The following is a 23872-nucleotide window of genomic DNA, read 5'->3' as shown; positions in this document are numbered from 1 at the left end:
GTTGTTTAACAAGCCTGAAATATTTCTTGTATTTCGTTACCTTATTCTTCTTTCAAACACGGATGTCAGGAAGTTCCTAGCATAAGTTTAAAGGTTAACCAAATTCCGTACCGTTTGCGTCCTGACGACGAATGCTCCTTCGTCCGGTACCTGAATCGTCGGTGAACAGCGGTACTGGAAAAACATTTGGCCTGCACGATGCCTTCCCTAATGTCGGGTTTCATAACCGGAGTCGCCGATTTCCCTTCAAGTAGTTCCTCCATTTTCAGCACGAAGCTTTGTGGGTGAGGTTTTTCCACCAAAAACACCTATTAGAGTCACTGTGAGTATCTGATCCTCCGTGTGGCTGCCACTATATAAACAGCTCACTGGACAAAATATTAGTTAGCCAGTTAAAAAGACACAATGGTCCCAGTGGAGCGCTGCGGATGGTGTAGAAGTGGTACCAGGCCGCATGTCAACCTCCACCGCTGACATAGTAATGACAGAGAAGTAGTGTGTACAATCCAGACACCTACTAGTGGACATTAATATGGTGTGAGTCCACATACTGGGAACACTTTCAATGAGGTGTCCGAATGTCTGTGGAGGGATGACAGTCCATTCTTCCTCGAGAGTCGAAAGTGCAGTTCAGGTCGGAACTCTGGGCAGACCATTCCGTTTCGGGAATATTATAGTCCACAAACCATTGCCTCACTGATGTTGCTTTATGACAGCGTGCACTGTCATGCTGATACAAGAAAATCATCGTCTCAGAATTGTTGCTCTACTCTATGCAGTACACATTGTTGTAAAACCAGTTCACATCCTTTCGGATTTAGTGTTTTCTTAAGTGCAATAAGAGGACCACATCATAAACACGAAAATACCCCTATACCGTAACACCACCTCCTGTGTACTTCCCTGTTGGCACCACACAGGATAGCAAGTAACGTTCTCCAGCCATTCGCCAGACCCAAACTCTGGCATCGGACTGCGTGATTCCTCATTCAGCATCACTCGTTCCCAGTGGTGTCGCTGTATACACCACCTCGAGCGTCGCTTAGCACTGACTACAGATACGGAGCTGCTCTCCCACTGTCCCCAATTCTTTTTAACTCTCTACGTACAGCTGTTGTGCCAGCTGGATTGCTGGTAGCACTTTGGAACACACAAATTATTCCTTCCGTTCGTTTCGTCCTATTTGTTTTCAGTGACCCTGTGCAATACTCGACCGTCCGTACTTGAGGTCTACCTGGTTTTGGTTTAGGTGTGGTTCTTTCTTCGCGTTTCCATTTCACAACCGGGTTGCTTTAGAAGGGCTGACGCGTTTGTTACTGAGGTGACTGAGCTACGTTCGAAGTCAGTGAGCTCTCCTGACCGACCCAATCTGCTGTCACTGCTCCTCTACAGAGAACATACGCTACAGGCCATTAAAATTGCTACACCAAGAAGAAATGCAGATGATAAACGGGTATTCATTGGACAAATATATTATACTAGAACTGACATGTGATTACATTTTCACGCAATTCGGGTGCATAGATCCTGTGAAATCAGTACCCAGTACAACCACCTCTGGCACCCAGGTTCGTCGTTGAGTACACCACCGCAGACGCTCCTGTCTGTGATGCAGCGTCAAGGGTAACTGCAGCCATGGTCTCCGAGCTGATACTCCATGCTGCTGCAAAACGTCGTCGAACTGTTCGTGCAGATGGTTGTTGTCTTACAAACGTCCCCATCTGTTGACTCAGGGATCGAGTCGTGGCTGTACGATCCGTTACAGCCATGCGGATAAGATGCCTGTCATCTAGACTGCTAGTGATACGAGGCCGTTGGGATCCAGCACGGCGTTCCGTATTACCCGCCTGAACCCACTAATTACATATTCTGCTAACAGTCATGGATGTCGACCAACCCGAGCAGCAATGTCGCAATGCGATAAACCGCAATCGCGATAGGCTACAATCCGACCTTTATCGAACTCGGAAACTTGATGGTACGCATTTCTCTTCCTTATTCGAGGCATCACAACATCGTTTCACTAGGCAATGCCGGTCAACTGCTGTTTGTGTATGAGAAATCGCTTGGAAACTTTCCTCATGTCAGCACGTTGTAGGTGTCGCCACCGGCGCCAACCATGTGTGAATGCTCTGGAAAGCTAATCATTTGCATATCACAGCATCTTCTTCCTGTCGGTTAAATTTCGCGTCTGTAGCACGTCATCTTCGTGGTGTAGCAATTTTAATGGCCAGTAGTGTAGTACACTGGCGGGTCTGCTTCTTGCGCCATCTAGTGAGTAATTTCACTTTACATAGTAGTGTGTCGGATAGTTTTAATCACATAGTGTATGTCCCAGTCAGTTACATGGAATCAGCGCAATAAGACGTATGGAGGTGGAAACGTGCAGAATGGCAGAAAGAAGCTATTTTCTTTGCATTTACCCATGTCCACACGGTGAACCAAGTTGTCCGATTTGGTGGTGTTCAACGCGGACTGTCCAGTGTGTTTACAAGGAATGGTATGTCAGCCTCTACCGAAAAAAACGGCTTGGTAACAGTAGTCCTAAAATTTTCCTAATACATAGGCACCGGAGACGACTGTCACGCGCCGTCAAGCACAAAATAAAAACAAATCTGTTGCTGCTGTCAGTGAGTGCAGCTCCATCTTAACCAATTTTCGAGATATCATCGCGAAGGGGCTGGATGCAATGGACATTCGGAGTCGGGTTCGTCAAAAACGGTCACTGATTGCAGCAGAACATGAAGCTGCTCGTCTGCAGTGGGCCAAACAACACAGAAATTGGGAAGGAGCTGAATGGAAATGTGTAGTATGGTCCAATGAGTTAAGATTTTGCCTGTTTTCGACTGCGCCGACGATCGAATGGAATGTGTAGCCCGCAGTATGTGGAGGGAGCAGGCCAGGCCGGAGGTGGTTCTCTGATGTTTTGGGGGTGTATGTTGAACCGTGACTTGAACCCACTCATTCAGGTAACCGTGAACAAGAACCAGGCTGTTTACTTGAGTCTTCTCAGTGATCAGGTATTGCCCTTTCACCTGCTTCTTCAAGAGGAGTATGTTATGGATGCTCCCTTTTTTGCGAATGAGAACAGCCTTATTCACAGAGGTGCACGCATGCGTATCTGGTTTGACGCGGACACCCAATCGCAATACAACTGGCCCGCTAATTCACCAGAGCTAAAACCCATAAAAAATATCTGTAACTATTTGGGACAGCGGGTGAAACGTAGCCATCAACATATCCACAGTTTGGTAGCTCCACGGGATGCAGTCAACAATCGACGGTTTCAGCACAATATGACATACGTGAAGAAACTTGTGAGCTGTCTTTTTCGTCGAACTGAAGCCATTAACAAGACTGGAGGAGCTGTTAGAAGCTATTAGTGTGATTTCTTCTGGGAGTGACTAATTACACTGACGGAAAAAAAATCGTAGAACTAAATGGTTCAAATGGCTCTGAGCACTGTGGGACTTAACTTCTGAGGTCATCAGTCCCCTAGAACTTAGAACTACTTAAACCTAACTAACCTAAGGACATCACACACATCCATGCCTGAGGCAGGATTCGAACCTGCGACCGTAGCGGTCGTGCGGTTCCAGAGTGTAGCGCCTAGAACCGCTCGGCCACTGCAGCCGGCTCGCAAAACTAAAAATGATTAATGTAGAGCAATGAAATTTCGGATATATATTTGTCTAGGTAACATATTTAAGTGAGTAACATTACAAGATCACAGGTTAGTCTAAGAGCGGGATAAGCAATTGCAAAATGTGAAATGGTGTGTATTAATAAACGGTGCAGCCGCCAGAGTGTTGAATGCAAGCACACAAATTTGCATGCATTGTGTTGTATAGATGCCGGATTTCAGTTTGTGAGATGGAGTTCCACGCCCGTTGCACTTCATCAATCAGTACAGCGACGGTTAATGCTGTTTGTGGATGACGCCGGAGTTAGCAGTTGTCGTTCGATGATGTCCCGCACATGCTCGACTAGAGGCAGATCTGGCGATAGAGTAGGCCAAGGCAACATGTCGACAGTGTAAAGTATGTTGGGTTACACAGCGGTATGTGGGCGACCATTATCCTGTTGGGAAACACGCCCTGGAATGCTGTTCACGAATGGCAGCGCAATAGGTCAGATTACCGATTGACGTATAGATTTGGAGTCAGGGCGCGTGGGATGACCACGAGAGCGCTCCTGCTGTCGCACCACGGACCATAACTCCGGGTGTAAGTCCTGTGTGTGTGTGTGTGTGTGTGTGTGTGTGTGTGTGTGTGTGTATCACACAGACAGGTTGGTTGTTAGCCCTCAACTGGCCGCTTTCTAACAAATATACGGCCATCACTGGCACCGAGCCAGAACCAGCTTCCATCAAAAAACGCAACAGACCTCCACCCTGCCCTCCAATGAGCTCTCGGTTTTCAGTCTCGAACCGCGCGACAGCTACGGACGCAGGTTCGAATCCTGCCTCGGGCATGGCTGTGTGTGATGTCCTTAGGTTAGTTAGGTTTAAGTAGTTCTAAGTTCTAGGGGACTAATGACCTGAGATGTTAAGTCCAATAGTGCTCAGAGCCATTTGAACCATTTAGCTCTCGGTTGACACCACTGATGTCGCATATGGCGGTGATTTTGGGTCAGTGGAATGCACCGCGTCTGGCTCGGTGTTATAATTCAAGTAACCGATTTGTTACAGTTAGTTGTGTGGTTGAGGTGCCAACTGCAGCTCAGATTTCTGCAGCAGATGCAGTAGGTTGTGACAGAGGCATACGCTGAACACGACGGTCTTCCCTCTCGGTAGCGCCACGTGGCCGTCCGGAGCCCGATCTTCTTGCGACCGTACTTTTTCGTGACCACCACTGCCAGCTATCACGAACTGTGGCTACATTCCTGTCAGGTCTTTCTGCAATATCGCAGAAGCAATATCCAGCTTCTCTTAGCCCTACTACACGACCTCACTCAAACTCAGTGAAGTACTGATCGTGGCGTCTTCGTCGCCTTAAAGACATTCATGCCTAACATCAACTCACCACGTCCAATCTCAAAGGCAACTAACGCTCACCACGGTCTCAGCCTGTATTTAAAGCAAACCTGATGTGCATTACCATAGCGGCGCTACTAGCGCCATTTTTATGAAACTGGCACGAAATTTGAATAGACATCATCTTTCAGATGTAGAAACACGCCTACCAACTTTCGTTATGTCGCACAACTCCTCCTTGATGTTGCGATATTTTGCTGTCAGTGTATTTGTCCGAAATGCTTATTACCTACCAAGAAATAGTCGAGGCGGTTAATTTAACGATTCTTGTTGTGATCGACTGCAACTTCGATGAAATTAGCCACAGACGACAACAGCGGTAGTGTTCTCCGGTATTTGCCATATGGTGGATCGGTGCGTCTTCCCTGAGTTGAGCATAACCTAGGACTCAATGTGACTAAATTAAAGCACTCCGTCTTCAGGCCACGAGTGACCTACCGGGACCATCCGACCGCCGTGTCATCCTCAGGGGAGGATGCAGATAGGAGGGGTGTGGGGTCAGCACCCCGGAAAATGGCAACAGCGCAAGGCTGCCTGGATGGTCACCCATCCAAGTGCCGACCACGCCCGACAGCGCTTAACTTCGGTGATCTCACGGGAACCGGTGTATCCACTGCGGCAAGGCCCATGCCTGACTAAATTAAGTTTACCTTTATTTATAGCAGGAGCTCAAAATGACGTCCCTCTGTGGGACGAGCACCGTCATACCTTATGAATGCAGTGTCAAACACTTGTCGAATTTCGCCTACTGAAATTCTTGAACATAGTCGCCGTCCTATAGGCAGAGGACATCAGCGAGCATATCATTTAAACTTTCTTTCTGTGGTGTCCTCCGAAGAGCGAGGTGCTAAAGCAAGGTTGGTACCTCGCAACGCAACTGCAAGAGAAGACAGTAGCTGCAACCGCACCGACGAATGAGCGACACCGGCGTAGCCACGCCCAGAAATGTTTCGCTGCGCCGCGGTAAGGGATTTTCTACGTAGGACCGAGCACAGTACCGCTGAACCCAGTCTGAGATCATCGAGTAAGGCGACAGAATCGTCTTCCAGTAGGCGAGCTGTGCGATAAATGTATTAGGCAGGGGACTACGCGAAAGTTTCTGTTAAATGTACACTGAGTGAGAGACTTGTACTGTATATTGTCTGCATCAGGTGGTACGTTAATGTTCAGAGAGAGTTGTAAATACTCATGACTTTTCTGTGAAAATGGATTGTACAGAGTAAGTAATTCTTCGTATCATTGTTGTAATAAAGTGACCAAGCATTCTACGCCAACGAAAAAAAAAAAAAATCACAACACGAAGGAGTTGTGTGACATAAACGAAAGATGGTAGGCGTGTTTCTACATCTGACAGACGATGTCTGCTCAGAATTCGCGCCAGTGCGATGCATGCCAGATTCGGTATAAATACTCGTTGTAACGATCGTGAGCGTTAGTCACTTATTAGACTGGACTTGGTGAGAGACTGGACTTGGTTAGTAGGGGTTAGCCAAGAATGCATTTAAGGCAACGGAGACGCCATTATCCATAGCAGGAAGACTTGGCAGGAATGTAGCCGCTGTACGTGACTGCTGGCAGCGGTGGTCACGAGAATGTACGGTCGCAAAAAGACCAGGCTCCGGACGGCCACGTGGCACTACCGAGAGGGAAGACGATCGTCTTCGGCATATGGCTCTGTCGCATCGTTCTGCATCTGCTACAGCAATTTGAGCAGCAATTAGCAACACACTGACACGACGAACTTTTACAGATTGACTACTTGAAGGACAGTTCCGAGACAGACGCCCTGTACCGTACATTCCACCCGCCCCAAACTGCTACCATTTGTGATTTCAGTGGTGTCAAGAGAGAGCACATTAGAGGGCAGGGTGGAGGTCTGTTATTCTTTTCTGGTGAAAGCTGGTTCTGTCTCGGCGCAAGTAATGGCCGTGTTTGGACAGAAGGAGGCCAGTTGAGAACTTGCACCCAACCTGTCTGCGTGCTAGACACACTAGACCTACACCTCGAGCTATGGTCCGTGGCGCGATGTCGTATGACAGCTGGAGATCTCTCGTGGTTGTCCCACTCATTTTGACTGCAGAACAGTACGTCAGTCTGGTGATTCCACCTGTTGTGCTGCCATTCATAAACAGCATTCCGAGGGGGGGGGGGGGAGGGTGTTTCCCAGCAGGATAACGCAAACCCACATACTGCTGTGTAACCCAATATGCTCTATGGCTTGCTCGATCACAAGGTCTGTCTCCAGCGACATCTGAAAACTGCTTTAATCGTCTCTGTATTGACCGATGCCGGCCGCGGTGGCTGTGCGGTTCTAGCGCTGCAGTCCGGAACCGCGGGACTGCTACGGTCGCAGGTTCGAATCCTGCCTCGGGCATGGATGTGTGTGATGTCCTTAGGTTAGATAGGTTTAAGTAGTTCTAAGTTCTAGGGGACTGATGACCTCAGAAGTTAAGTCTCATAGTGCTCAGAGCCATTTGAACCATTTTATTGACCAACCAAGCGCGCACAGACTGATACCCGGCATCTGTTCAACACAATGCATGCACGTTCGCATGCTTGCATTTAACATTCTGGCGGTTACACCGGTTATTAATGTACTAGCACATTTTTCAATGGCTTATCTCGCGCTTACGTTAACCTGTGATCTTACAGTGTTAATCACTCAAATATGTTACCTAGACAAATGTAACCCCGAAATTTCATTACTCTGCATAAATTATTTTCTTCGTGTTGCGATTTTTTTCCGTCAGTGTGTATTGTCTGTATCAAGTGATACGTTAACGTTATTAAATACTCGTAACTTGCCTGTAGTAATGGACTGTGAAAAGTTAAGTAATTCTTCTTATTTTTGTTGCAATAAAGCGAACTTGCATACTACATATTATAGTATCCACTCGGTCTCCTCCCGGAGCATCGACAAGTGTAAAACAGATTGTTTCTTTTTCGTCTGCGTTGTATCCCGCCTAGGATATACTCCGCTGCACTGAGTACGTGGCAAGTTTATTTTATTAAACTCTGCGGACAGACGCGCTTCTGTCACCGCAGTCGTCATTTACCTGACGGAGGGAAACCGTGAGCGCACCCAGTCTGCGAATTGTATAAGTCTGTTCTGTCTGTGGTCGTATTTTAACTGTTTATACATCTTACATTTTGAGGCGCACATTGGGGACCAGCCCAGCATTTGCTTAAACGAGCGTGAGAAATCGACAGTGAGGCTGGCCAGTTCACCAGCCACGTCGTTAATCCGGGTGTGGGTAATTTCCCTGTCTCGCCAGCTATCGCGCTGCGCGATACGCTATACGGACAGCTGGGTATATTACTTAAAAAATAACTTTGTTTCTGTTCTCTGATAGAACACTCATGGAATACTGACTCCTGCCATGTTCTGACTCAGTGCTTACGGGCTATTAATAATGACTACACAGCTGAAATCAATTTAACCATTAAAAGTTTATTGAAATTCTTGAAATGACAAGAGGATAACTGTCCTCTAACTCTTCGACTGTAAGGGAGTTCTTAGCATGATATCTTTTAACATCCCCCAAAGATAAAAGTCACATGTATTTGGATATGGGTAATGAGGAAACAAATGAACTATACTATGATCGAAGACACTCCGAATACTATCGCAAATGCGCTGGCGGTGTGCGCTCTTGCTCTGTCCTGCATGTAACAACCGTAGGTATGTTCTATGAGAAACGGTTGCAGTATGTTGTTCACATACTTATCAGAAGTTACGATTTACTGGAGCAAATACAACTGACACGCCAGTAACAAGTTTTTAACAGAATGACGACTTTTGCGGACTTTTTTGCGAGATGTCTCCTAACTAGTTTAGTTTACATTCGGTTAATGCACTGGCATTTTTAGACCTCTTTTTCTTTCACACAGATCCAGTGTCATGAAATTAAGTTACTGATCTATGTACCGTCGAGTCTTTCGGAAAACAAATTTCTGTACCGAGACAAGCTAACATTACACATACAACTCTGTTCTTCCATTGTTCGAGAAAAGAAACACTCGCTGATTGCTCATGTGTAACGTAATGAACGGAAACTACACGCAGAATGAAAGGGAAAAAGTATATCGATCACAATCTAAATAGACACACACACACACACACACACACACACACATATATATATATATATATATATATATATATATATATATATATATATAACGATACGCCACCTCTCCCACAATCTAAGCAATAGCCGGGACACCATGCTATGATCGCAGCCTGCCTAGCGGGTGTATTAGTTCGCGCGCAACGAAGGAGAGAACGCATAAGTCGTAACACAAAAACCCTGTATTTCGCTGTCGTCGCGGGAAACGATGGTCGTAAAAGTTAGGCTCAATAACTGACAACACTAGAATCCAGCACTGATGTATGAACCGCACATATCGTTGGCGACAACGTTTACCGCTTGGCGGCTATCAGTTACAGCTTTAGATCACATCCCGTGTTTCTTGTGAGCCTGGACATATCACAGCAGTATACCGTGAGCCGTAGCAGCTGCTCTTCCATCCATTTCAGCGTGCCGTGACCAGCGTGATAATTTGCGGAATGGAATGCCGTAAAGCGTAATACTGAGGCTAGCGTAGCTGGCCTTTAGGTGTTACGTCCCCAACACGACGCGCTACATTCTGGGAAGAGGTAGTAAAATGATGACGTACTCAGAAAACTACGTAAATTTAGATTAAACTCCAAGATAATCTAAGAATCACCGGTCAATAACTCAGCAGTGATGACTGAGCCGTCGTAACATCGTAATGAAGTCCTAGAATTCAACCTGCTTCAAAATATTGGGTCGGTGCATAAGTTCGTAGCGCTTTGCCGCAATAAACACAATAGATTCACATAACAGAGACTTTAGTATTCTGCTTCACAATTTACAACGATCTTCCAATGCTAGCGCAACTTTTCGATCCCGCGACTGTAGAAATCACGTGGTTTTGAGGCGAAGAATTCGTCGAGCCATCTTCGGAGCGCATTTTCATCCGGAAAGGAAGTTCTTTGAATCGATAGAGATCGGAAAAGGTGAAAATCTTAGGACGGAAGATCTGGTGAACAAGATGGGTGCGGAATGAGTTCCCAAACCTATTCCTGTGCAGTGTTTTTTGTCAGTCTACTAGAATGCGGGCGGGCGTTATCGTGGAGTAGCCTCACTTCACGCACTGTTCCTGGTCGGTGTTCTTGGACTGCTCCTGCAAGACGTCTCAGTTGTGGACAGTAAATGTCAGCACTGATAATTACACCACCTGGAAGCAATTCGTAGTTAACCACACTGCGCTGTTCCACCCGATGCAAAACGTAATCTTTTTTGAATGCACGCGGGTCATCCTACGAGGAGTTGCTGCTTTGTTTGGGCTCAGCCATTCCTTTCTTTTCCTTACGTTAGCATAAAGACCCCATTTGTTGTCACCAGTAACAATACAGGACGGAAATGGTCGGTGTTTTTCACGAGCCATTTGGTGACGAGCAAGCACAGACGCACATGCGGCCACCCGCTGATCATTGTGATTTTGGCTTAGAGCATGCGGTACCCATGCACCCGATTTGTGAACCTTCCCCACTGCATGAAAATATCGCACGACGGTGGAATGATCACAGTTCATCACATCTGCCAGTTCTCGAGCATACTGACGCGGATCATTGTGGATTAATGCGTTTAAACGATGCTCATCATACCCCGGACGTCTTCCTGAACATGGAGAGCCACTAATGTCAAAAACGATCCTCCTCTCTTTCTGTGCTCTGGCGAATGGCATTATCCTCATGCACGGCGCAAATGTTTCTGGCTGCTTCCGCTGCTTTCAGCCCTCTACTGTACTCAAACAGAAGAATTTCTGCCACTTGACACTCCATTTTCTAGCGTCCACAGTTCCACTCACTATATCTAAATCACAAAATGTAAATTCAAATACCAATATGAACTACAAATATAAATGACAATCGATAAATAAACCCATAGCAACCGTAATACCAACATGTGAAATAAAAACGCTACGAACTTCCAATCCAGACGACGCCGGCAGCCACACTACTCAGAATCTGGCGCTATCTGCAGCCACATCCAAGTGAACGCCAGTTGCAAACAAACTCTCTTACTCTCCCACAGATGGTCTGGTTTCCTTCCGGGGAAGTTGGATCCAAAGCTCTGCGGATATTGGAAACTGAAAAAGTTATATAGTCAGTTCCACAAGAAAGTGTACGCCATAATTTTAAATGTAACGTCCGCAGCGACGTCTCTGGTAGTGGCCTCGAATCTGTAATCGATGTACTTTTGCGCAGTTTATAGATAAACAGTGTGAGAGTTGAATGTTTTGTTTTGTCGGTTGCAGTTTAAAATGAGTGCAAAGTATCTGATGCGTCACGAAGCAGTGTTCCTTAAAACTCATCCAAAGCGACCAAAGCTTTCGTATGGAACTGCTACTAAAATTCTTAGAAGGTCAAAGACATCCGTTGCGAAGTAGGCCAAACGATATTTAGAGATTTGAAACGTGGATGACTTACCGGAGAGAGTGATAAGGTGGTTATAATCTATAATGGCGGCGACTGGAGTAACTATTAGGTAAATGTGGAATTAGTAATAACATGTATTTTCATGTAAACATAAATTTATAATAGTGCGTTTTACTTCACACAGATAGCGGCGTACACTTTCTTGTGGAACTGACTGTAGATCTCTTCCATCTAGAGCGATTTTGCTTCTGTTTCCCTTGTCTTCATCTTTTCACGGTCAACGAAGAATCTTGTATTACAGTACAAAATAAACTGCAATTACGACTGCACCGGGTTACGTGACAATCCATTTCAGAGTAGAGCACACTGCTACCTTGTAAGCTAAGCGAGAAAATAACCCCGGAAAATGTCAAGGAAGCGCACGAAATTCGTTATTAACGTAATTAAATTTATTGACGATGAGGTCTACAACTACATCCGTGCACAGCATATCCCTTTTAAGTGCATGAGAGCGTATGCTTTGCATTGTTCCACACGTTATGATTTCTTTCCGTTTTCGAATGACTGCTTAAATGTGTCTGTGTTTTCTGTAATTAGTTAAATATCATCTCAGCGTTCCGTATAGGAGCAACACGTCGGGGGCCGTGATACATAGGGTGCAACAGGGATAAGCGCACATATTTTTATATATGCTACCTTTACACAGCGATCAGCCAGAACATTCTGACCACCGACCTACTATCTGCATAAACCCGTCCAGGCGATATCAGCGTCACCTGGCGAGGAAGGACTGCCGTCAGACACACGCATGGTGCATGTATTATCAGTGAGCGTGACTTCCGTGTGTAGAATGGGGAAGGCGCGCAATGCACCTGAGTTTGACCGAGGGCTGATTGTGATGTCCCGGAGGTTCGGCACCAGCATTTCGGAAACCGCTGCTTCTGTGAGTCTCTTCAACACGTGGCCAAACCGAGGAGAAACCACATCCAGACATCGTGGGCTTGGGCTCTCACCCCTCATTAGAGATATCGGACGTCATATAACTGGGCAGACTGGAAAATAGGACAGGCGGCGGACTGTGGCTGAACTAACATCAGACTTTAGTGCTGGGCAGAGTAAAAGTGTGTCTGAACACACAGTGCACCGAACACTCCTAACGACGGGTCTCCGCAGCCGACGACCTATGCATGTGCCAATATTAACATCATAACATCGGCAACTACGACAGAAATGGGCAGGTGATCATCAACACTGGACGTTAACGGAGTGGTAGAGAGTTTCACGGAGTGATAAATGCCGATACCTTCTTCTTCATGTTGATGGGAAGTCGCGAATCCGTCGTCTTCCAGGGGAACAGCTCCCTGACATCAGTACTGCAGGACGGAGGCGAGATGGGCGGCGGCGACTCCATTATGCTCTGCGAAACATTCACGTGGGCATCTGTGGGTCCATTGGAGCTCGTGTAAGGCACTGCGATGACCGAGGAGTATCGTACACTGGTTGCAGACCATGTACGCCCCCTTCATGACGATCATGTTTCCTGACAGCAGTGGAATTTTTCAGTAAGATAATGCGCCATATCACAAGGCCAGGAGTGTGATAGAGTGGTTCGAGGAACACAGTAGCGAGTCCCAGTTCAGTTGATGTGCTGGCCCCCAAAGTTGCCAGGTCTCAACCGAATCGAACACATCTGTAATGTGATTGAATGTGGCGTCTGAGCTTATCACCCCCCTCCTCGGAATTTACGGGAATTAGGTGACCTCTGTGTGCAGATGTGATGCTAATTCCTTCCAGCGACATACCAAGGCCTCACTGCTTCCATGCCATGACGTGTCGCCACTGAGAACATACGGCTGTTAGGTGTGTTATTATAATGTTCTGTGTATGTACACACATCAGTGTGTTGGTTGTTTTTTCTCTGTGTAGAACAGTATTCTCACAAACACGTCACATAATTTACTACCCCATGTTTTCAGCGTGATCGTAACTGCACCACTAAGTGGACTACCCCTGTCAGTATATACCAACCATTTTGCATCCGTACGTCCGCACTTCGAAACCACACCTGCTGCCTAGGGTAAAATAAGCTTAATGGATTCTTCGCACATGTGCGTGGCGTTACTACCCAACCTAAAGAAAATACGACTTGTAATAGCTATAATTGTTACTCTGCAAATGACATAAATATTGATGTGATGTGCTGTTTGAGACTTTCCTGTCGTAATAACTGCTTCATTGGTTCACGCGCGTCATGTTGGATAGTGTATCTGAATAGATGTAAGGTAGCGAGTTTCGATGTGGCCTCTTTGTTGACATGAGTACCTCCGGTGATTCATTACAACCCACAGGACCTCAGTGGAGAAGGACTGCTTGGATCTGTTCAAACATGTGCTTACCTCGACTTAGTTTTTATTTAATAAATAACATTCTGAGATAACTGACGGTGTTGCTATGAATAGCCCTTTGCCTTCCATAGTAGCTAATCTTCTTAAGGAATACTTCATGCAAAACGCACTTCATCCAGCGGAGTTGAAACCTGAATGTTTCTCGAGATATGCGGACGACACCTTTGTAGTACGGCCACACAGGATAGCAACAGTTCCTGAATTTCAGGAACACCTTAACCCCTTCTGTCTAAGTATCTGCTTCGCCATGGAGATGGAGAAAAAGGGAGATCTCCCATTCTTAGATGTCTCGGTCTGCAGAAAAGACAATGGTTTCTTGGGTCACAGTGTGTTCCATAAACCAACTCATACTGGCCTGTATCAACGAACTACGAGCTGCCACCACCCATATCAACACAGAGGCGTGTTACGGACTCTCGTTCACAGAGAGTTTCACGGAGTGATAAATACCGATACCTACTTCATCATGTTGATTGGAAGTCGCGAATCCGTCGTTTTCCAGGGGAACAGCTCCCTGACATCAGTACTGCAGGACGGAGGCGAGCTGGCGGCGGCTCCATTACGCTCTGCGAAACATTCACGTGGCCATCTGTGGGTCCATTGGAGCTCGTGCAAGGCACCATGACGGCTAAGGAGTATCGTACACTGGTTGCAGACCATGTACGCCCCCTTCATGACGATCATGTTTGTTATGTTCGCAGGAGAGTTATGTCGGATGCAGGGAGCTTATCAGCAGACCTTAGCCATCTTCGCTCTGTCTTTATACAAAACGGGTACTCTGATACACATATTTGTAATACATTTCAACCTGCACGTTATAAACCTCAATTACAGCCAGAAGAAACGAAGAACTTCACGTGGTCGGTTGTTCTACTCTCTGTTGGTGGCGTGTCCTTAAGTTCACGTTCAAGAAACGTGAAATAAAATGTGTCTTCCGCCCTCTAGTGCGAGTACAAACAATGTTGGGTTCTGTTCAAGACATCCTGGATCTAAGGAGACTGGTGTATATAAAGTCCCGTACCAGTGTGGGAAATCATACGGGTCGCACTGTTAAAGATAGTTGTGCTGAACATAGACGTCACACCACAATGGGTCAGACAGAGAAGTCTGCTGTTGCTAAACACTGTCGTGACACGGGACATAGCGTGAACTACGGAGAGACAAAGATCGTTTCGTTCGTCTCCACGTACTGGGACTCCATCAGTAAAGAAGCAGTCGAAACACGTTTGAGTAACGACCTGATTAACAGAGACACGGGCTTTCAACTCAGCAATACACGGGAACCAGCACTGGCGGTGCTAAGGCATCGTAGAACGTATCCAAGTACAAACAGACGGGGAATCGGATCCACACACTTAAACAGGGCGCCAACGCTCTGCTCGCTCGCGCGCTGGGCCGCGATTTGCCGCCGCGCTTTTGCGGCGCGTCACGCATGCGAAGACCGTGGCCCGTTTCTCCAGCAGCGGGACACTGGATGTTGCTGTGCTCTGTGACTCGCCCCATCCCGTGGCGCCTGCCGTCTTCTAGCGAGCCAGCGCACATATTGGCGAGCCACTGCAGTAACACTTCAGTAAGCACCTGAAAATAACGAGCAGGTGTCTCGTTGAAATATTTGCAGCATTCACAATATTATCCGGCGCGACGCCCGTGAACCAATGAATTACTGATGTAATGTTGTTCAGCACACCGTCCGCAGTCACTAACAGAAATATCTGCACTTATACCCATTACACCCAGTATTGCTTGATCCCTCACATAACATTCGTTCTGGAAGCTTTGAAAATAAGCATTCACTAGGATATATTTACATATATTTTGACACGTCTGCCAGTTCAGGGGTTTCAGCATTTCCGTTACGCCGTCCTGTGAATCAAACAAACCTGTGACAGTTCGTACAGCCCTCTCTACACAGTTTTAATATGCCCTGTTAGTCCTATTTGGTATGGGTCCCACAAACTGGAACACTATTCTTGGATGGGTTAAACGAGTGTTTTCTAAGCAAACGCCTTACCAGACCGATTGCATTTTTCCGGTACTGTACCAATACAAAATGTGTCACTTGCTTTGCCAACGATTGGGCCTATGTTGTCACTCCATTTCATATCCCCAAAAACTGTTACACCCAAGTATTTGTATGGTTTGACTGATTCGATTTGTGACTCACTGGTAAACTCATCATAGGATAGAACGTTTACGCGTTTTGCAAACTTCACAGTTTTACATTTCTGAACATTTAAAGCAAGTTGCCGAAGTTCGTTCTACTTTGAAATCATATCAAGAGCTAACGGAACATTTGTGTATCATTGTGTATCATATGGTTTGTTGGTTGCGGGGGAGGGAACCAAACAGCGTGGTCATCGTTCCCATCGGATTAGGGAACGATGCTGAAGGAAATCGGCCGTGCTCTTTCAAAGGAACCATCCCGACATTTACCTGAAGCGATTTAGGGAAATCACGGAAAACCTAAATCACGATGGCAGGACACGGGTTTGAAGCGTCGTCCTCCCGAATGCGGGTCTAGTGTGCTAACCACTGTCCCACCTCGCTCGGTCCTTTTTCAGACAGAACATTATTGTGTAGATAACTGTATTGTCTGCAAAAAGTCAAAGGTTACTATTAATACTGTTAGCTAGGTTATTAAGAAACGAGCGACAGTCTTAGCGAAGAAAGTGCAGAAGTGTGGTTGATCAATGGTGGCTTTGTGTTAACTCATTGGTGTGAATAATACCGAAGGAAGGGCATGATACACAAGGAGTGGGATACAGTATATATCCCAAATATGAAGCAGTTCACAGTAAGTATTCCATTGATGCTGCGCATAAATGTGCTGTTAATCAGCCATTTATGTAATACTACTAAGAATTAAAGAAGATACTAACGCAGCGAAAATTTCTCGTAGTGAGTAGTCTTCTACTTGCTGCGCTCCACAACTTCTGTTGTACGTATATGGAGTGCAAGATTAGCAAAGAAACTCCAGGAAAAATTACTCTAAGTGATGTATTCGGCTTGAAAAGCTGACAGATTGAGAGAATGATCACATGTAAACGATGAAAAAAGACTGCGAAAAGAGCATACTAGATGTTTTTCGCAAAAATAAAGCTACGGGATTCAAGTGGACAGTACTTTATTTAGACTAGACGTGGAATCAAGAGACATTGCTTGGAAAATAAATACTCACTAAATGATAGTTGGTGAGTGGTATAGCTCTTAAGTGCTAAACATTTAACTGTCGTTTATCGCGTGACAATGTTTCAGTTGTAACTTTACCGCAGCGTACGTTGTTTGTTATGTCTGTATCTTTCTAACTTCTTCACAAAAACAACGGAGCGATCGGGGCCTTCAGTTTAGCTTGTCGCGTAATACAAACTGACATTGGATGTTCTGCCTTCCTATGTGTATCGTAATTAAGACCATGTTTTGTTTCTGCTTTGATTTACTACACACTGATTTAAAATTTATTTATCCTTTAAATAGAGGAACTAGAAAATACTGAAGTTCTTCCCAATAACTAAAAAATTACATTAAAGGTATATCAGAAACAATTCGGTTCATTTCAAAAATGAACATTTCATTACTTGTTATACCTTGTTTAACTCACATGCTAAGTTCTGTTGGTTGACTTCTTCTTACAGCTAGAGCTGTTTGACGTAAGACGTGTAAATAAATACAGGACTTAGACGTAAAACATCATTATTTAGCTTCGGAGCTGTAATAGCAGTCATGTTTGCAGATTAAATAATAGGAATCCAAGTCCGCCTACTATGCTCAAATATGTTTCAGTAGTTAACTTTATTGAGGTGATATTCCCTAGAATTTTAATTTCCGTAAGACCCACGTGTCATTTCTCTTTACCTTGCCATAGTTATTTTCGTGGTATTTGTCCCTATCTGCATGCTCATCTGTTGTACAAATACACACAGAAAAAGGGAGCATGCCCTTAATGACTCACACTACAAGTTCAAACGTCGAGACTTCACAAAAACACAATGTGTATGTTCTTTCTCTGTTTTTGTTCCCTAATGAACATAATATTTAGTCATATTTGCTTTTAGTCAAGATCATCAACCAGTTTTCGCCAAAAACGTAAATATTCCCAGTTATTGCTTTGTTGTAACTTTAGAATGTGTTTTACTGGATCTTCTGGTGAGATAAGTGCGCAGGCGCAAAGTAAACAGGACACAAATTTGTAGGAAACCTTATTGTTCTTGCTGAAATTTTCTAGGTGATATAGGGAAGAAAGGAGGCTGAGAAGGTGAGGGAAAGTTGTCATAATAACAAACAAGATCGAACTTATCAGTCTCACGCCACAAACGATGGAAGACTTTTTCTTGCTGTATGCTGAGCGCATCGTGATGAAATCAAGGAGTATTTGTGGGTCTCTTGAGATGAACCGGCGGGCATAAACTGTGATGCAGCAAGCACAGATAAGGGGCCGCTGATTTATGAGTTACACCAAGAACGTCGGTTTCTTAAGCAATATACAGAAGTCACTTGCTAAGCGTCCTCTTGTAGTAACTAAATAACTACAGAAATAACTGATGCTGGCGACACAGAGATACATGACGTCTTTCTGCAGCGCGGGGACTGGTCTCTGCAATTAGTCTTTCTATTTTAAATATTTTGAAGACCTTCTAAATCATCCGACTTCAACACCGCGACAGTTCCTTTCGGAAAGCAACGATATTACTGACGTCTCAATTCACACAATCTGTGACAAGAAAAGACGTGCCGGTGACCAATTTGACCCACGGTTAAGAAGAGGACATTGGACTCCTTGTCCTTAGTAAAGCTTTTTCATGGTAACAGACAAAAACTAGCCACCCGTCTTTCTTTTTGACGTGACACCGTCTCATTCCGGGGCATGCATGTACGAAAAGCTTGCGATAGGGAAGTTACCTTGCATGTCCCCGGCTATTTCTAACGAACTATAAGTGATATATGCAACATCCTTGCATCACTTGGTAACCTAAGATCTTAAACAAAAACTTCCTCAATAGGTTTTACGGAATGTCATTTCTCCTGCCCGTGTTAGGAGTTAAATTTTATGCCCATAAGAACACGTGGCTAGATCACACTGATGCACCAAAACAAATGCAACCACTAACCAATTTGTGAAATTTTGGATAGTAGTATTATTTGCAAATTAGAAAACGTACAAATCTCTCAAATTATATACTATATCTTGAAATCAAACATAACTACAAAAAAGAAGCTAGTCGCAAAAAACTAATTAGACTGGCATCAAGAAAGAGTGTAACTTTGTCTGTGGAGTGACAGAGAGATGACAGTGAAAGACAGAAGAATGTGAAACGGTCAGTGACGAAGAGATATCGACTTCCACCGAACTCACTCAAGAAAAGGGACACTCCATCATTGTGTGGTGAAACAGACCCATTGAAGGGAAGTCATATTCATATAATTATAGGAAAGATATATGCTCCAACATCAAATAAGCTTCAGTGTAATTCAGTACCTCAAATACCTGCATTTCACGAGTAATCACCCTGTTTTCTTTCAGCTACTCTGTTTATGTCCATGTTCAATTACTTACCTTGTTCTCCCTTTCATTAGACATATTTGGGTCTGTAGATAGTCTCACTTTTGTGCAGTAAGTTAAACAGTCAGGCACTGATGAAATTATTTTTTTTCCTGAATTTATCTTCATATATTACTTGTCATGGGAACTAAAGTGGGAATAAGCGAAGCTCTGTGGCTGGAGGAGCAGGACTTCTGGTCAGGTGAATAAAGGGTTGTAAATACAAAATCAAATAGGGGTAATGCAGGAGTACGTTTAATAATGAGTAAAAAATAGGAATACGGGTAAGCTACTATGAAACGCATAGTGAACGCATTACTGTAGCCAAGATAGACACGAAGCCCACACCTACTACAGTTGTACAAGTTTATATGCCAGCTAGCTCTGCAAATGAGTACGAGACTGAGAAAATGTATGATGAGATCAAAGAAACTATTCAGATAGTTAAGGGAGACGAAAATTTAATAGTCATGGTGGACTGGAATTCGATAGGAGGGAAGGGAAGAGAAGGAAAAGTAGTATAGGAATATAGACTGGGGGCAAGGAATGAAAGAGGAAGCTGCCTGGTAGAATTTAGCAAGAGTATACTTTAATCATAGCTAACACTTGGTTTAAGAATCATGAGAGAAGATTGTAAACATGGAAGAGACCTGGAGACACCAGAAAAGAGATACTGCCTACAGGAAAATTAAAGAGATCTTTGGAGAAAAGGGAACCTCCTGTATGAACATCAAGAACTCAGATGGAAAACCAGTCCTAAGCAAAGAAGGGAAAGCAGGAAGGTGGAAGGAGTATATAGAGAGGCTATACAAGGGAGATGTACTTGCGAGCAGTACGGAAGTGGAAGAGCACGTGGAGGAAGATGAGAAGGGAGATACGATACTGCGTGAAGAATTTGGTAAAGAACTGAAAGACTTAGGTCGAAACAAGGCCCCAAGAGAAGACAACATTCCGTTGGAGCTACTGACAACCTTGGTAGAGCTAGCCAAGACAAAACTTTTCCATCTGAAGAGCAATGTACGAGACTGGCGAAATACCCTCAGACTTCAAGAAGAATGTAATAATCCCATTTCTAAACAAAGCAGTTGTTGACAGGTGTGAAAATTACTGAACTGTCAGTTTAATAAGTCACGGCTGCAAAATACTAACACAAATTCTGTACGGAAGAATGGAAAAACTGGTAGAAGCCGACCTTAGGGAAGATCAGCTTGGATTCCTGATAAATGTAGGAACATGCGAGGCAATGCTGACCTTAGGCCTTCTCATAGAAGATAGGTTAAGGAAAGGCAAACCTACATTTATAGCATTTGTAGACTTAGAGAAAACTTTTGACAATGTTGACGGGAATACTCTCTTTCAAATTCTAAAAGTGGCACAGGTAAAATATAGGGAGCGGAAAGATATTTACAATTTGTACAAAAACCAGATGGCAGTTATAAGAGTCGAGGGACACGAAAGGGAAGCAGTGGTTGAGAAGGCAGTGACACAGGACTGTAGCCTATTCCCGATGTTATTCAATCTGTATACTGAGCAAGCAGTGAAGGGAACAAAAAAAAAATTTGGAGTAAGAATTAAAATTCAGGGAGAAAAAATAAAAACCTTGTGGTTTGCCGATGACATTGTAATTCTGTCAGAGACAGCAAAGGACTTGGAAGAACAGTTTAATGGAATGGACATTGTCTTGAAAGGAGGATATAAGATGAACATCAACAAAAGCAAAACAGGGACAATGGAATGGAGTCGAATTAAATCAGGCGATGCTGAGGGGATTAGATTTGGAAATGAGACACTTAAAGTAGTAAATAAGTTTTGCTATTTGGGAAGCAAATTAACTGATGATGGTCGAAGTACGGAAGATATAAAACGTAGACTAGCAATGGCAAGAAAGCGTTTCTGAAGAAGAGAAGTTTGTTAGCATGGGGCATAGGTGTAACTGCCAGGAAGTTCTTTCTGAAAGTATTTGTATGGAGTGTAGCCGTGTAAGGAAGTGAAACATGGACGATAAACAGTTTAGACAAGAAGAGAATAGAAGCTTTTAAAATGTGGTCTACAGAAGAATGCTGAAGATTAGAAGGTTATATCACATAACTAATGAGGAGGTACTGAATAGAATTGGGCAGAAGAGAAATCTGTGGTACAACCGTTCTAAAAGAAGGGATCAGTTGGTAGGACACATTCTGTGCATCAAGGAATCACCAATGTAGTACTGGAGGGAAGCGTGAGGGGGGGGGGGGGGGTGGGTTAATATCGTAGAGGGAGACCAAGAGATGTTTACAGTAAGCACATTCAGAGGGATGTAGGTTGCAGTAGTTACTCTAAGATGAAGAGGTTTGCACAGGATAGAGTAGCATGGAGAGCTGCATCAGACCAGTCTTTGGACTGAAGACCACAACAGCAACATTACTTATCATGTATAAATTCAGGTATTCATCATTTTTTTAAATCTTTGTACTGACCAACTAGGGTCACTTAATGACTTCAGTTCCTCTCCTTTCCATGTTGTTTGCTATTTTTGCGGTACTCCTTCATCGTCCTCCTATGTTTTCTTTTCATTTCTTCTGTCGATGTTGTTCCCGATTTCTTATTTCGTCTGCCTTGCCTATCTTAAATACTCTTATCCCTTTTACCTCTGATTTCTTTATGTTTCTTTTGGATTCTTTTCTTATTTGTACATACATCAAAGAAAGTTTTGCATCACCCCGGTTCCCAGAACTCCTGAAGATAGACGTTGACTGTGGATATTGTATCACAGACACAGTCCCTTTGACCGTTCAGAGATGTCACTAAACCCGCCAAAAGATGTAAACAACCATGCATGAGCAGCGCCTATTAGACAGAGGGGGTCCGACAGCCGATCAGTTCCAGACATTCCACCAGGAAGGAGGTACACGGCTCGTGTTGTCTGTAGTTCAACCATGCCTAGACGGTCAATACCGCGGTTCGATCGCGTCCGCATTGTTACTATGCGCCAGGAAGGGCTCTCAACAAGGGATGTGTTCAGGTGTCACGGAGTGAATCAAAGCGATGTTGTTCGGACATGGAGGAGATACAGAGAGACAGGAACTGTTGATGACATGCCTCGCTGAGGCCGCCCAAGAGCAGCTACTGCAGTGGATGACGCTGCCTACGGATTATGGCTCGGAAGAACCCTGACAGCAACGCCATCATGTTGAATAATAATAATATTAAAAAATTGTATTCCACTGGCAGAAATGACACTTCTCTGTAACTGATGACATTTGTTTGTTTCCTTTTTTATGTAGTGAGTGGGTCATTTCTATATTCCATCCTTCTGGAATCTTCCTTGTTTTCCAAATGTTGTCAGAATGCAAGTGTAAATCATTGATAATCTTAGATTTTGACCATTTCAATAATCCTGCTGTAATGAAGTCTTCAGCACTTGATTTCTTTGTTTTCAGCGTTTTTCTGGCTCCTTGAATTTCTAGCTGTGTTGGTGGGAAATAATTATCAAGATTTACTGGTGCTACTGAAAATTCTTTTACTGTTGAAACTGGAGAGTTTAAGAGCCTTTAACAATTTTTTGCTGGTATTTCTCAGTTTTCCTGCTTATTTAATTATATGTCGCCATTTTCATTTTTGAAACAAATACTTGGTGCTTGACACTCTTTAAGTACGGTTTAGAAGTTTGGTAAAAATTTCCAATATTGCTTTTGTGAAATTTTCTTGTATTTCTATACGCTGAGAACTTTCCGAGGTTCTTATGATTTTAAAGGTTACTTTAACTCTTTTCCTTTGTTGTCTGTATAGTTCTAGGTGTTCCCCTTTTTTGTACATCTCTGCTTCCTCCATTTTGAGCTCTTTGGTCTAGAACTTTTTCACACACCTCGTTTGTGCATGTCTTATTTTTATTCTTTGGCTCTGCTAATGTTTTCTCTGCCGCTATAATAATTTGTACCTCTAGTTCATGCCAATCTCCCTTTTTAGATGTCTCAATTTCTTCTCCAATATTTTCCATATTTTCTCTTGCAAATTGGTTCTACTGTAGTTGTGTCTGATAACTTTTGGGTTTCCTTTTTTGTTGTAGATGCGGAGAAGCTGTGTATTAACATTAGAAAGATAATTATCTGAATCAAACTCCCTATTTATGATCGCTTTAACAGTCGTAATTTCGTTGATATCCCTTTTGGGAATGGCACTGTGATCAGTTGGAATTATCCTAGATTTGGATGCAGAGATATACAAGTTTTTGCTTTCCGTCGTACTTTGCGAAAATGTGTAGAAATAAGTTTTAAATGGTTTATGTTACCCATACCTGCCAGTCTTTTACCATTTCTGTTTGTTCTTAAGAGTGTTCGATATTTTACATATCTTTTCCTTCCCAGACTGCCCATTGAATTGTCCATACGTATTTTTACATTCTTTTTATGTATGATGGAAATTTCAGATGCTTGAAGGTCCCAAAATTG

General features: G+C 44.1%; 1 protein-coding gene and 1 pseudogene across 2 annotated transcripts in view; both read right to left on the bottom strand.

Moving 5' to 3' along the window:
- The window catches only part of LOC124721571 (polypeptide N-acetylgalactosaminyltransferase 16-like), a 555752-nt gene that overhangs the window by 418451 nt on the left and 113429 nt on the right, over positions 1-23872 (bottom strand). The gene's annotated exons all lie outside the window — the stretch shown is intronic.
- Positions 5550-5667, bottom strand: LOC124723856 (annotated as a pseudogene).

The sequence above is a fragment of the Schistocerca piceifrons genome, chromosome X, assembly GCF_021461385.2.
Source record: "Schistocerca piceifrons isolate TAMUIC-IGC-003096 chromosome X, iqSchPice1.1, whole genome shotgun sequence".
NCBI lineage: Eukaryota > Metazoa > Arthropoda > Insecta > Orthoptera > Acrididae > Schistocerca > Schistocerca piceifrons.
This window is presented reverse-complemented; position numbering and strand designations above follow the sequence as displayed.